This window comes from Rhinoraja longicauda, chromosome 33 (genome assembly GCF_053455715.1).
Source record: "Rhinoraja longicauda isolate Sanriku21f chromosome 33, sRhiLon1.1, whole genome shotgun sequence".
NCBI lineage: Eukaryota > Metazoa > Chordata > Chondrichthyes > Rajiformes > Arhynchobatidae > Rhinoraja > Rhinoraja longicauda.
In genome coordinates, this window is record NC_135985.1 from 5,722,229 (window position 1) to 5,738,426 (window position 16,198).

Below are 16,198 nucleotides of genomic sequence, written 5' to 3' on the forward strand. Positions count from 1 at the left end.
TGTGGAAGAGAATCACACACCAAAAACTAGGAACCTATTGGAGGTCACATGCTACTATATCTGACCACTCTCTCTGGTAATGAACTTGGAATGGAGGTCAGACACAAAAAGGAGAAAAGGAATAGGTGACATTTCGGGTCAATGTTCAGATAGAAAGGAGATCTGGTAGAGAAACTGAAAAAACTGGTAGAGAAAGTAAAAACTTTATTTTTAAATCAGAGAATAATCAGCGTATTGTCACATGTACCAAGGTGGTACATGAAAAGCTTTTGTTGCGGCCCACCAGTCAGCGGAAAGACAACACGTGATTACATTCACGGTACACAGATACATGATAAAGGGAGTAATGTGAATAACGTTTAGTGCACGATAAAGTCCAGTAAAGTCCCATCAAAGATAGCCCGAGGGTCTCCAAGTTCAGGACTGCTCTCTAGTTGTTGTAGGATGGTAATCAGGATTGCCTGTAAGGGAGATGTAAACAAATTCAGAGTCCTTAAAATAAATTAGATGGCCATTTGAGAAATAATAATTTGTAGGACAAAGGGGAGAGGTGGTGGGTGGGGAGGGGGGGAGATTAACAAAGATGTAGCTGAAGTCAAAGATTACTAATATTCAAGTCAATTGCTCCCAGGGATATCAATGCATTGTAATGAGAATGTCAGGTATTAGATACTGATAGATAGACTCAGAAAATGGCCATTGTTACAAAATGCTGATGGTCTTGATTTCGGACTAACAGTTTAATTCAACAAGCAATTTTTAAGTTTGGGAATGGGAATGTAAGCATGGGAATAGGACTGTCAAGATTACTTTACATGGAGCTGGCATAGAACTAATGGATCAAATGGCCTCCTCTGTCCACAACAATTTTACGGCTCTTTATATTGATAATGGCAATCAAAAGAGAAAGTAGCAGGAGCAATGATGGAGAAGGTTATGGGTTAATTAGAACAAAACTATAGACCACAAGCAAGATATGGGGAATGAATAATTGGACTGTGGGGAGGGTGAAGAAAAACAAAATCAAATGAAGAACCTAAGTTTCAAGTTAATTGAAGCACGTCTTCAAAAACAACGATTACCCACTTCAATTACCTTTCACCGCATTAGATTTCAAATGTAAACCCATTATCGAAGACTCGTTCCTGTAAAAACAACCAATTTACTAATGTGGAAGGAAAGACACATAATGCTGGAGTAACTCAGCGGGTCAGGCAGCGTCCATGGGGAACATGGATAGGTAACGTTTCATGTCGGGACCTGAAAGCAGAAGAGTCCCGACCCAAAACTTCACCTGCCCGTGTTCTCCAGAGATGCTGCCTTACCCGCTGAGTTACTTCAGCATTTTGCGTCTTTCCTTGGTAAACCAGCATCTGCAGTTCCTTGTTTCTGATTATTTCTGTATAAGGCAGGTTTTATAGTTCATCAGTCACTTTGAGGGCTTCCATGTTTGAATGGGATAGGGTTCACAAGCTGCCTCTTTAACAGGGCCCTAATGAATGGTGACAAATGAACGTCATCTGTCCATTCCTTCCACAGTTGCTGCCTGACCTGCTGAGTTCCTCCAGCACTTTTGTGTTTGGCTCATTGTATCAAAATAACCTACAATGAGCAGCGGAAAAGCCGCAAATGATTCTCACTGAGAGTAAGATCCAGCTCTGAGCCTACTGGAAGCATCATTAATAGTTCTGCAATAATCAGAGTCCAAGATAAAGTCGATCAATAGATATGAACTACTGCGCTGTAAGGAATCAAGGAAAGGACAAGCAGGGTGAAGCTGGGAAGCAAATCAACAGATCTTGTTACAGTGAGACAGGTTTCGGGGAAGAGGCTTCATTGGGGCAATCCTGGAATCAATAGGGACAAGTGTGCATCTCGACAGTTCGTGAAAATACAAACCTTAATTGGATAACCCAAACAGTTGACATTCGAGAAATTTATTGTTGGAGATAAAGATCTCCTGGGTATGGGTCTTTTAAAATTCCTTCAGTGGTACATCTATCGTAAAGGCATTGGGGATTTGCGGTTTCGGAAAAAGGTATTCCTGACAATTGCAAGACAATATTTACCAGATAATTGGCTTCTCAGACGCTCATGAAAGGCTCGTCATTACAGATGCATCACATTAAGTTTATTTTCTATTGTCACACAAAATTGTCCAGTACAAAATTTACCATTCTGGTGTTGTTATGAAACCTCATTTTAAAAATATTCAACCGCTATTGGGAAAATAATCGTTCCTGCCAATTGCTTTTCCGTCCTACTTTGTAGTTTCTAGATCTCCTTTGAATTCCCTGGCAAAATAGTTGCTGCCCTATTTAATCTCTACATATCCTTTAATTTTCTGTCTGTCAGAAACCTGAAATCTTGCGTGCATGGAACTTTATTACGAATTGACTTTAGAGATTAGTTGGAATGCTTAGATTGTTAGGAATTCTGTTCGATAATGACTGCTTTCTGTCATTTCTGCTTGTTGACAGCTCATTTCGATATACAATGCAGTTACCTATTTTTATTCCCTCCCCCCCCCCCCCCCCCCCCCCCAAATTTAGTCATTTCACATTATCCCAAGTGTCTTTGGATTCCACACCTAGAGTTCATTTCGCGATGTTGAGTCTTTTTGGTCCAATTATCCCTTCACGTGAAGCAATCAGGACTAACGTCCACACGGACAAGTTTTTGCTCCATGTACTATCAGTGCAGGCTTTATATGACACAGAACACATCAGGATTCCAGGAATGTGGATCAGTGAGCAAAAGATACCACAGAGTCATTGCCCTTGCGACCAAGGTCAGGGCGATTTACCCAAGAGAAGTTATCCTCAACATTGTGGAGAAAATATGGCAGGAAAATAGTCAAGAAGATGCGAAACAAGAAGTTACGGGGGGAAAATTAAAATTGAACTTTTTTGTGATGGTACACACCCAGACTAAATTTCCTCTAGAAAGTTAAAAATAACATTTTCTAATTTTTAGACTGTTGATTTTGTACTTTTTTGGTATTAGTTTATTAAATTAGAAGTTGATTGGATTCAAAATTAAAGCAGAACTGGAGGGGGTGGAGGTAAGTTAATGGAAACACATTTTTGGTAAATCCAGCTTAACATTTAATTAACACACTGAGATGTGTTAACAATGCCTTAGATGCCATCTGCACTCATCAACGAATGTCAGGTCCTGCTCATTTTAGTGCCCTTTAAGCAAGGAAAGTTACTCGCAAGGAAACTCAGACAGTGAAAACTAATCATTAGCAGGGCAGAGTTTTATCCTTTCAAGTTTTCTTTACTGTGGATATTTAAAAAATGGAATAGTATTTTTTCCAGACTTTTTATTTATTGTCTTCTTTATTACACTCACATGCTCACATTTTTCCTTGGAGACACAAGAAACTGCAGTTTCTGAAAGAAAAACAAGGCGCTGGAGTAACACAGTGGGTCAGGCAACATCTCAATGGACAATAGACAATAGACAATAGACAATAGGTGCAGGAGTAGGCCATTCAGCCCTTCGAGCCAGCACCGCAATTCAATGCGATCATGGCTGATCACTCTCAATCAGTACCCCGTTCCTGCCTTCTCCCCATACCCCCTCACTCCGCTATCCTTAAGAGCTCTATCCAGCTCTCTCTTGAAAGCATCCAACGAACTGGCCTCCACTGCCTTCTGAGGCAGAGAATTCCACACCTTCACCACTCTCTGACTGAAAAAGTTCTTCCTCATCTCCGTTCTAAATGGCCTACCCCTTATTCTTAAACTGTGGCCCCTTGTTCTGGACTCCCCCAACATTGGGAACATGTTTCCTGCCTCTAATGTGTCCAATCCCCTAATTATCTTATATGTTTCAATAAGATCCCCCCTCATCCTTCTAAATTCCAGTGTATACAAGCCCAATCGCTCCAGCCTTTCAACATACGACAGTCCCGCCATTCCGGGAATTAACCTAGTGAACCTACGCTGCACGCCCTCAGGGTAACAGAGTATTTCAATTTGGGACCCTTCTTCAGACTCTGAAATCGAAACATCGTTTGGGTGAGGGGAATATCCCAATTTATTTTCATTTGGGTTTTCAGATGGGTTTCAATCCAAAACGCCGTCTGTCCATCCCCTCCACAGATGCTGCCTGACATGGTGAGTTCCTTCGACTCTGTATTTCCTGTGACATTGACTATGTGCACTCTATCTGAGTGTTTCATGCCACAATCCTTCCCTCAGGTTGCTTGTGTAGATGCAGATGCAGAGACTTGGCCTCCACAGCCTTTTTATGGCAATTAATTCCACAAATTCACCACCCTCTGACACCCTCCTCCTCTCCTTTCTAAAGGTCCATCCTTTTATTCTGAGGATTATGTCGTATCGGACTCGGGCAATATTCAAAACTCCTGCCCCACTTCATCTTGTGGCAGTGACCAGGAATCTGCAATAAACTTTATAGGCATTAATTTGTGGAGGAAGGAACTGCAAATGCTGGTTCATACTCAAGATAGACACAAAATGCTGGAGTAAATCAGTGGTGCTTTGACCCATTCACCTGGCGTCCTGGTTCAACTGCTTTTTTTTTTTCAAGAAGCCCGCACGTTCAGAAAGTTACCACGGATAAATATGCAAACATCAAAACTCCTGGGGGCGAGTCTAAGGAAGAGCAAATGGGGGATAATTTATTCCTCTGACAAATCTCAACCCAAAACGTCACCCATTCCTTCTCCCCAGAGCTTCTGCCTGATCCACTGGGTTACTCCAGCTTTTAGTATCCAATTTTCAGTTTCAACCAACATCTGCAGTTCCTTCCTGCACAAGTCAATGGATATTTTTATGGTGGAGATTGATAAGTTCTTGATTAGTGCGGGTGTCAGGGGTTATGGGGAAAAGGCAGGAGAATGGAGTTGAGAGTGAGAGATAGATCATCCATGATTGAATTGCAGAGTAAACATGATGGGTCGAATGGGGTAATTCTGCTCGGGTAACTTATGAACATATAATCAGGGATAAGAGCACAGAGTGAAGAAAATCAACTCCTTTCCTTCTCATTTTAGCCATTGAGTCACAGAGAATGGAAATAGACCTTTTGGTCCAAATTCTCCAAGCTAACCAAGATGCCCCATCTAAGTTAGTCCCCTTTGGTCCATATAGACAATAGACAATAGGTGCAGGAGGAGGCCATTCGGCCCTTCGAGCCAGCACCGCCATCCTGCCTTCTCCCCATACCCCCTGACTCCGCTATCCTTAAGCGCTCTATCTAGCTCTCTCTTGAATGCATTCAGAGAATTGGCCCCCACTGCCTTCTGAGGCAGAGAATTCCACAGATTCACAACTCTCTGACTGAAAAAGTTTTTCCTCATCTCAGTTCTAAATGGCCTACCCCTAATTCTTAAACTGTGGCCCCTTGTTCTGGACTCCCCCAACATTGGGAACATGTTTCCTGCCTCTAACGTGTCCAATCCCTTAATATCCCTCCAAACCTTACCTGTCCAATTTTTTTTTTTAAACTTACTATTACTACTCAGTATAACTTCTAGTCTTCTTGCTGGCAACCAAATAATTCAATTGCTTTGTGTGGGAAGGAACTGCAGATTCTGGTTTACACCGAAGATAGACACATAAAGCTGGAGTAACTCAGCGGGACAGGCAGCATCTCAGGGGAAAAAGAATAGGTGACATTTTGGGTCGAGACCCTTCTTCAGACCGAGTGTCAGGGGAGAGGGAAACGAGAGATATGAAAAGGTATAGAAAAAAATGAATGAAAGGCATGCAAAGGGACAGATCAAAGCCAGCTACGATGATCAAGGAAAGGTGGAAACCACAATGGTCCAGTGTTGGCTGTGGAGAAGGTGATAATGAGCAATAAAAACAGTGAAACTCAGCAGGACGACAGTGAATACAATACAATATATCTTTATTGTCATTGTACAGTGGTACAACGAAATTGGGAATGTGCCTCCCATACGATGCAATAAATTAAACAACCCAATGAAACAAATTAGAACAGTTTTAAAACAGAATAAAGTGCAAGTAGATCTGTGCCGGTTCACTGTGCGTTGTGACCATTCGGCTCAGCAGGACCGGTTCATAGCAGCTGTGGCCCTGGGGATGAAGCTGTTCCTGAGTCTGGAGGTGCGGGCGTAGAAGGCCTTGTATCGTCTGCCCGATGGTAGAAGTTCGAACAGACTGTTGCAGGGGTGTGAAGAGTCTTTGTGGATGCTGGTGGCTTTTCTGAGGCATCGTGTGTTGTAGATGCCCTCCAAGGCTGGTAGCTGTGTTCCGATAGTCCTCTGAGCTTTATGGACTACCCGCTGAAGAGCTTTCCTCTCTGCCTCCGTGCAGGTGAGATACCACACAGGGATGCCATGTGTTAGGATGCTCTCTCTGGTGCAGCGGTAGAAGGTCGTCAGCAGCTGTTGGGGTAGACCAGACTTTTTCAGTGTTCTTAGGTAGAACAGTCGTTGCTGTGCCTCCTTGACCAGCGCAGCAGTGTTATTGGACCATGTTAGGTCCCTCCGAAATGTGAGTGCCCAGAAACCTGAAGCTGGACACTCTCTCCACACTGTCCCCGTTGATAAAGATCGGGTTTGATGACTAGGGTGGGGGAGTGATGGAGAGAGAGGGGATGCAAGTGTTACTTGAAATTACAAAAATCAATGTTCATACCGCTGGGTTGTAAGCTGCATTAGTGTCATTAGTGCCGAAAATTGATTAAAGTATGTTAGCTAACAGATGCAGCGTGGAAACAGGCCCTTCGGCCCACCGAGTCTGTGCAGACCAACGATCACCCATACACTAGTTTCCATCCTACACACAAGGTACAATTTACAGTAGCCATCAACTTACATGGAACGTGGGAGGAAATCACACAACACCCGGAGAAAACCCACACCATCACGGGGAGAACGTACAAACTCCGTACGGACAGCACCCCAAGTCAGGATCAAAACCAGGTCTCTCTGGCCCTGTAAGGCAGCAACTCTACTGCTGTGCCACCGTGCTGCACACTTTATTGCTGGTCAGAAAATTATCATGTGAACTTCATCCAGAAAGAAATCCCCGTGAAAGAAAAACATCTGTCAACAAACAGATCAAGTAAATAGTTGGAAGACGAAGCAGACTTTCAATAAACTGGCAGCCTGGTGAAAGATCACCGATCTAAAACAATGGGCCAGATTATGTAGACAAGTACTGGTAGTTCTGCATGGAATGGTAGGGTCTTCCACATGTCACTGCCAGCTAAAAAGGTTTTCTGGATTTCAATGATGGAATGCACATCTCAAACCAGCAATCACTATTCATCAGCAACTTCCCTGTTGCGTTTAGATACTAAAATCAGAGACCAAAGACAGAAATGGATTAATTTTGGAATGTGTTCAAAGAATCAATATCAAAGAGTTCTTCTCTGCAGCTTCCAGTGGAGAGCAGCTGTGACTGATTAAATGTTAGTGTTTTTGACATTATTCAGATGGTATTGCTTCTTTAGTAGTTTTAGCTTCTAATCATTCAGGCACAGAGTTGTGGAGGACAGAATCATTCCTATCAACCTACTGGAGACAGAAGGAACTGCAGATACTGCAATCCTAAGCAAAACACAAAGTGCTGGAGGAACTCAGCGGGTCAATAGATAATAGACAATAGGTGCAGGAGTAGGCCATTCAGCCCTTCGAGCCCGCACCGCCATTCAATGTGATCATGGCTGATCGTCCACAATCAGTACCCAGTTCCTGCTCTCTCCCCATACCCCCTGACTCCGCTATCATTAAGAGCTCTATCATTAAGGGTCAGGCAGCATCTGTAGAGGCACTGAACAAGGGGTTGGCTTGGGCCAGGACCTTTCTTCACTCAAGCATTTGGATATGCAGGCAATGGAGGGATATGGATCACGTGCAGGCAGAGGAGATTAGTTTATCTTGGCATCACATTCGGCTCAGACATGGTGGGGCGATCGGCCTGTTCCTGTGCTGTACTGTTCTATGTATGTGTAGGAAGGAACGAAGACCCTTCGAGACGAAGGGTCTTGACCTAAAACGTCACCCATTCCTTCTCTCCACAGATGCTGCCTGACCCGCTGATTTTTTAAATTTAGAGATACAGTGCAGAAACAGGCCCTTCAGCTCACCGAGCCCGCGTCAACCAGCAATCAGCCGCACATTAACACCATCCTACACGCACCAGGGACAATTTGCATTCATACCAAGCCAATTAACCTACAAACCTGTATGTCTTTGGAGTGTGGGCAGAAACCGAAGATCTCGGAGAAAACCCACGCACCACTGTACACGGCAGGTCGTGTCTGGGGCGGAACGGTGGCGCAGCGGTAGAGTTGCTGCCTTACAGCGAATGCAGTGCCGGAGACTCAGGTTCGATTCTTACTACGGGCGCCGTCTGTACGGAGTTTGTACGTTCTCCCCGTGACCTGCGTGGGTTTTCTCTGAGATCTTCGGTTTCCTCCCACACTCCAAAGACGTACAGGTATGTAGGTTAATTGGCTGGGCAAATGTAAAAATTGTCCCTAGTGGGTGTAGGATAGTGTTAGTGTGCGGGGATCGCTGGGTGGCGCGGACCCGGTGGGCCGAAGGGCCTGTTTCTGTGCTGTATCTCTAAATCCAAAATCTTACTAACTTGATCACGTTTTTTGAGGATGGGATGAAAGTTATCGATGAGAGTAGGGTAGTGGATGTTGACTACATGGATTTTAGTATGGCATTTGGTAAAGTCCCCCATGGTAAGTTGATTTAGAATATATATATATATATATATATATATATATATGTGTGTGTGTGTGTGTGTGTGTGTGTGTGTATACACACACACACACATATGAAACTGCAGATACTGATTTACAATATAAATACAAAGTGCTGGAGTAACTCAACGGGTCAGGCAGCATCCCTAGAGAATGTGGATAGATGGCATTTCAGGTCAAGACCCTTATTCAGACTGATTGTTGTAGGGGGTGGGGGGAAATGCTGGGGAAGAGATGGGAAAAGGACAAAGTTCAGCAAGCGATAGGCGGGAACAAAAAGAGGGGGATTTTGGTTGACAAAGGCCAGAGATGAAAGGAAGATAAATGGCGTGCAAGGTAAGAAGGGAAGAGGAGTGAGATGTGAAGCCAGAGGAAAGGATATAGGTGAAAGTGGGGTGGGGGGGGGGCACAAATGTGCACGCACTCAAGTGGGGCAGAGGAAAGAGAGGGGTAAAAGTTGGGTGAGAGGATAGGGGGGAAGTGGAGTATGTGATGTTACTTAAAATTGGAGAATTAAATGTGAGCTACCCAAGTGGAAAACAAGGTATTGTTCCTCCAGTTTACATAGACATAAAAGATCTTATATACATGCATATATACCCAGGAACATCATTACAAACCTACATATAATATGCATTTACTTCAGCCAACAAATGTTGGATTCCATTTTGAAGACTTTGAGAGTAGGGTAGTGGATGTTGACTACATGGATTTTAGTATGGCATTTGGTAAAGTCCCCCATGGTAAGTTGATCTAGAAGAGGGAGAGGGGGAGGGGGAGGGGGAGGGGGAGGGGGAGGGGGAGGGAGCAGGCAGAGTTTGAACCTTTGCATCTTCTACAATATCACATGCACTTACAGAAGATGTACTGCTCCAAAGCATATGCCACTGGACAAACAGCTTCATCAATGAGTTATTTTTGACAGACTTTGCAAGCAACTGCTGCAGAAAGATGGTGTCATTAGATAGTATGAGCACGAGCTGTCCACATAGACACCAGCAGAAGATGTACAACCTCCCTCTCTGCATTCCACCCAGCTGCCCATTTTATACATCGCAGCGCGTATCATTTGATATTTTAATGAAAATATAACTGCTTGAAATTTATATAACAGATTTGTTGTATAAGAAATCAGCAGGTCAGGCAGCATCTCTGGAGATAATAGATAGGTGACGATTTGGGTCGGGTCTGAGGAAGAGTCCTGACCTGAAATGTCACCTATCCATGTTCTCCAGAGATGTTGCCCGCTGATTTCCTCCAGCACTTCTTTTTTTTGCTATAGTCATTTAAACAGACTTTAAATGGCTTACTCACCAACTTACCCCAAGATTTCATGCCTGACCCGCTGAGTTACTCCAGCATTTTGTGCCTATCTTCGGTGTAAACCAGCATCCGCAGTTCCTTGCGGAGATTTTCCTAAGTCAGAAGAAGGGTCTTGACCCGAATCGTCACCCATTCCTTCTACCCAGAGATGCTGTCTGTCCTGCTGAGTTACTCCAGCATGTTTTTGTCTATCTGCAGTTCCTTCCTACACATTTATAATGCACACACTGATTGAAAGCATTCATTTACTATAAGTTGGCTGAAAGACAATTAAGATCATTTGAGGACAAATTGAAAAGTAAACAGGCACCTGCGATATATAAATAAAGAGATGAGATGAGGGAAAACCTTTTCACCCAGAGAGTTGTGAATCAGTGGAATTCTCTGCCACAGAAGGCAGTGAGGGCCAATTCACTGGATGTTTTCAAGAGAGAGTTAGATTTAGCTCTTAGAGCTAAGGGAATCAAGGGATATGGGGAAAAGGCCGGAGCGGGGTACTGATTCTGGATGATCAGCCATGATCATATTGAATGGCGGTGCTGGCTCGAAGGGCCGAATGGCCTACTCCTGCACCTATGTTTCTATGTATGTTTCTAAATGAATCACCTTTCTATCATATCTAAACTTGCTGCCATCAGGAACGATATGTATTCACATTTCTTTCAATTTATGACACCACTTGAGTTCAAATAAGGGCATCCTATCAAATATTTGTGTTTCATGCGTGCACCGAGCAATAATTAAAAAATTTACTTGACAGATTAATTTAATTAACGCACTAAGGAGTGCATAAACCAAATTAAAGTCTGAAGATTCATTTAATTGGAAAAGGTAAATTGGAAGTTTCACTCCTAAGGATTTGGACTTGGGCTTCAAATCAATCCTCCCAATTGCTTTCAGCACGTAAATCAAACCAGTAGCACAGTGTATTTGGAGCCCTTGCCTTTTAGTCCTTTAGGCAATGTTATAAGTCATGCTGCTGTTAGACATGCATAGATAGCACTCAAACGAAGAAGGCAGCAGTTTATAAAGCTCTAAGCAACTTAGCAGGTCAGGCAACTTCTCTGGAGAACATGGATAAGTGGCAAAATGTGCAGGAAAGCACTGCAGATGCTGGTTTAAATCGAAGGTAGACACAAAATACTGGAGTAACTCAGTGGGTCAGGCAGTCTCTCTGGAGAGAGGGAATGGGTGACGTTTCGGGTCGAGATCCTTCTTCAGTCTCGACACGAACATATGCCCTATCCAAATCCAGAGCTAGCAATTTGCGTTGGCGAACTGTGACTGGCCTGGTGACCTTATCAGTCATTGTTTAGTTTAGTTTAGAGACACAGTGTAGAAACAGGCCCTTCGGCCCACTGAGTCCGCACCGACCAACACGCTAGCACCGACCAACCCGTACGCTAGTTCTATGCTACCCTCTAGGGACAATTTGCAGAAGCCAATTAACCTACAAAACTGCACATCTTTGGAATGTGGGTGGAAACCGGAGCACCCAGAGAAAACCCACGCAGTCACAGGGAGAACGTACAATTTCTGTACAGACAGCCACCCGTGGTCAGAATCGAACTCTGGCACTACAAGCCAGTAACTCTGCCAATGTGCCACCCTAGTGAATCTTAATACCATTGGCAATATGGTTCAGTTCTTGCTCGGAAGCTGGGGACAATTTTTGGCGGGACATTCGGATGTCCTTACTGAAGCAGGGTCTGTCATGGCATTACTTGCAGCGCTGCTTACAGGGGGCAATTGCTCGCCTGAAGATCTATGTTGAACAGGGCTCTGTCCTGGAAGGTTAGCTTCCTCCAAGCAACCTCTCCACAATCTTCCTCTCGTGCAGTCACCAACGGAAATGACAACCAGGGCAACGCATGTGGGAGCAACAAGGATTTAAAAATGGAGACAAACCAGCCTTGCCTCACTCAGTTCCATTAATCAATCAGCTAAACTTCTGCAAGCAACTGAAAATTTCGTTCAGCAGTTTTGGTCTAATTTGGCAATAGTTCTATTGTAGACATTTTGTTCAGCAGTGTTGGCTCTAAATCAATGCTGGGTACTGATTAATGTCACAATCTGCTTGCTCCACATACTTCCAATATTTGAAGGCATTGCAGATGGTGACTAGCTTGGTTCATGTTACAAATACGTGCGTGTATCTCCTGTTCCATAGTCATTGGAAACATGCTTCATTAGAGTAAGCAAGTCGAAAGCTCGGTATACAGTATCTACTTCAACTTAAAAGATACCTGATGTCCAGACAGTCCATCCTTCTTGATTATACAGAAACACTGGATCCTTTGGAAAGATATGCATGTCAAGTCAAGTCAAGTCAAGTCAATTTTATTTGTATAGCACATTTAAAAACAACCCACGTTGACCAAAGTGCTGTACATCTGATTAGGTACTAAGGAAAAAAAATGAAACATACAGTAGCACGCAAACAAAACAGTTCACAGCGCCTCCTCAATGAGCCTCAAACGCTAGGGAGTAGAAATAGGTTTTGAGCCTGGACTTAAAGGAGTCGATGGAGGGGGCAGTTCTGATGGGGAGAGGGATGCTGTTCCACAGTCTAGGAGCTGCAACCGCAAAAGCGCGGTCACCCCTGAGCTTAAGCCTAGACCGCGGGATAGTGAGTAGCCCCAAGTCGGCCGATCTGAGGGACCTGGAGTTAGAGAGGTGGGTTAGAAGATTTTTGATGTAGGGGGGGGGAATGTCCATTTAGACAATAGACAATAGACAATAGACAATAGGTGCAGGAGTAGGCCATTCAGCCCTTCGAGCCAGCACCGCCATTCAATGCGATCATGGCTGATCACTCTCAATCAGTACCCCGTTCCTGCCTTCTCCCCATACCCCCTCACTCCGCTATCCTTAAGAGCTCTATCCAGCTCTCTCTTGAAAGCATCCAACGAACTGGCCTCCACTGCCTTCTGAGGCAGAGAATTCCACACCTTCACCACCCTCTGACTGAAAAAGTTCTTCCTCATCTCCGTTCTAAATGGCCTACCCCTTATTCTCAAACTGTGGCCCCTTGTTCTGGACTCCCCCAACATTGGGAACATGTTATCTGCCTCTAATGTGTCCAATCCCCTAATTATCTTATATGTTTCAATAAGATCCCCCCTCATCCTTCTAAATTCCAGTGTATACAAGCCCAATCGCTCCAGCCTTTCAACATACGACAGTCCCGCCATTCCGGGAATTAACCTAGTGAACCTACGCTGCACGCCCTCCATAGCAAGAATATCCTTCCTCAAATTTGGAGACCAAAACTGCACACAGTACTCCAGGTGCGGTCTCACCAGGGCCCGGTACAACTGTAGAAGGACCTCTTTGCTCCTATACTCAACTCCTCTTGTTACGAAGGCCAACATTCCATTGGCTTTCTTCACTGCCTGCTGAACCTGCATGCTTCCTTTCATTGACTGATGCACTAGGACACCCAGATCTCGTTGAACTCCCCCTCCTCCTAACTTGACACCATTCAGATAATAATCTGCCTTTCTATTCTTACTTCCAAAGTGAATAACCTCACACTTACCTACATTAAACTGCATCTGCCATGTATCCGCCCACTCACACAACCTGTCCAAGTCACCCTGCAGCGTTATTGCATCTTCCTCACAATTCACACTACCCCCCAACTTAGTATCATCTGCAAATTTGCTAATGGTACTTTTAATCCCTTCGTCTAAGTCATTAATGTATATCGTAAATAGCTGGGGTCCCAGCACCGAACCTTGCGGTACCCCACTGGTCACTGCCTGCCATTCCGAAAGGGACCCATTTATCCCCACTCTTTGCTTTCTGTCTGTCAACCAATTTTCTATCCATGTCAGTACCCTACCCCCAATACCATGTGCCCTAATTTTGCCCACTAATCTCCTATGTGGGACCTTGTCGAAGGCTTTCTGAAAGTCGAGGTACACCACATCCACTGACTCTCCCTTGTCAATTTTCCTAGTTACATCCTCAAAAAATTCCAGTAGATTTGTCAAGCATGATTTCCCCTTCGTAAATCCATGCTGACTCGGAATGATCCCGTTACTGCTATCCAAATGCTCAGCAATTTCGTCTTTTATAATTGACTCCAGCATCTTCCCCACCACTGATGTCAGACTAACTGGTCTATAATTACCCGTTTTCTCTCTCCCTCCTTTCTTAAAAAGTGGGATAACATTTGCTATCCTCCAATCCACAGGAACTGATCCTGAATCTATAGAACATTGAAAAATGATCTCCAATGCTTCCACTATTTCTAGAGCCACCTCCTTAAGTACTCTGGGATGCAGACCATCAGGCCCTGGGGATTTATCAGCCTTCAGTCCCATCAGTCTACCCAAAACCATTTCCTGCCTAATGTGGATTTCCTTCAGTTCCTCCATCACCCTAGGTTCTCCGGCCCCTAGAACATTTGGGAGATTGTGTGTATCTTCCTCAGTGAAGACAGATCCAAAGTAACGGTTTAACTCGTCTGCCATTTCTTTGTTCCCCATAATAAATTCCCCTGCTTCTGTCTTCAAGGGACCCACATTTGCCTTGACTATTTTTTTCCTCTTCACGTACCTAAAAAAACTTTTGCTATCCTCCTTTATATTATTGGCTAGTTTACCCTCGTACCTCATCTTTTCTCCCCGTATTGCCTTTTTAGTTAACTTTTGTTGCTCTTTAAAAGAGTCCCAATCCTCTGTCTTCCCACTCTTCTTTGCTATGTTATACTTCCTCTCCTTAATTTTTATGCTGTCCCTGACTTCCCTCGTCAGCCACAGGTGTCTCTTACTCCCCTTAGAGTCTTTCCACCTCTTTGGAATAAATTGATCCTGCAACCTCTGCATTATTCCCAGGAATACCTGCCATTGCTGTTCTACCGTCTTCCCTGCTAGGGCCTCCTTCCAATCAATTTTGGCCAGCTCCTGCCTCATGCCTCTGTAATCCCCTTTGCTATACTGTAATACCGACACTTCCGATTTTCCCTTCTGCCTTTCCATTTGCAGAGTAAAACTTATCATGTTGTGATCACTGCCTCCTAATGGCTCTTTTACCTCTAGTCCCCTTATCAGATCAGGATCATTACACAACACTAAATCCAGAATTGCCTTCTCCCTGGTAGGCTCCAGTACAAGCTTTAGGGCTTTATATATGAATAGGAGGAGCTTGAAGTTGATTCTGTACCGTACAGGGAGCCAGTGGAGAGAGGCCAGAATCGGCGTGATGTGGTCCCTTTTACGGGTACCCATCAGGAGTCTCGCTGCGGCGTTTTGGACCAGTTGCAGGCAGGACAGGGAAGATTGGCTGATCCCAGTGTATAGGGAGTTGCAGTAGTCTAGGCGGGAGGAAATGAAAGCGTGAATGATTTTTTCAGTGTCGTCGAATTGGAGGAAAGGTTTGATTTTAGCTATGGTACGAAGTTGGAAGAAGCTGGCTTTTACCACAGCGTTGACTTGCTTGTCAAATTTTAATGCAGAGTCAAATATCACGCCGAGGTTTTTGACATGCGGTTTGACTAGGCAGGATAGGCTTCCAAGACTGCCTGTTATCGATTTGATGGAGTCGGGGGGGCCGAATCGGATGACCTCAGACTTGCTCTCGTTTAATTGGAGGAAGTTCTGTGCTATCCAACATTTTATATCCTCAAGGCAGTGTAAGAGGCTGTTTAAATTTGACTGGTTGTTGGGTTTCAGGGGGAGGTAAAGCTGAGTGTCATTGGCATAGCAGTGGAAAGAAATGCCGTGCCTTTGAATGATTTGGCCAAGGGGGAGCATGTATAGAGAGAAGAGAATGGGGCCTAGGATGGAGCCTTGTGGAACTCCGCAGGAGAGGCTAGCTGGAGCAGAGGAATAACTGCCTATGTTGATGGCGAAACTCCTATCTTTGAGGTAGGAAGCGAACCAGCTCAGGGCAGTGCCATCAATGCCAACCGCGTACCGGAGACGGTCAATAAGGATGGTGTGGTCCACTGTATCGAACGCTGCGCTGAGGTCAAGAAGGAGCAGGATTGCACAGTCGCCGGTGTCGATGGCGAGAAGCAGGTCGTTGTGTACCTTCAACAAGGCAGACTCTGTGCTGTGGTGGGCTCTGAAACCTGACTGGAAACTTTCCAGGATGGTGTTTTGGTGTAGGTAGGGCACTAATTGGTTTAGAATTGCCTTTT

At 44.4% G+C, this 16,198-nt stretch overlaps 1 protein-coding gene across 1 annotated transcript in view; it reads right to left on the bottom strand.

The window, feature by feature from the left end:
• Positions 1-347: 347 nt before the first annotated feature.
• lrrc28 (leucine rich repeat containing 28) overlaps positions 348-16,198 on the bottom strand; it is a 90,844-nt gene continuing 74,993 nt past the window's right edge. Inside the window, exon 11 of the transcript XR_013549256.1 lies at positions 348-461. The gene's annotated coding sequence lies outside the window, so the exon portion shown is untranslated. The remainder of the gene's footprint in view (positions 462-16,198) is intronic.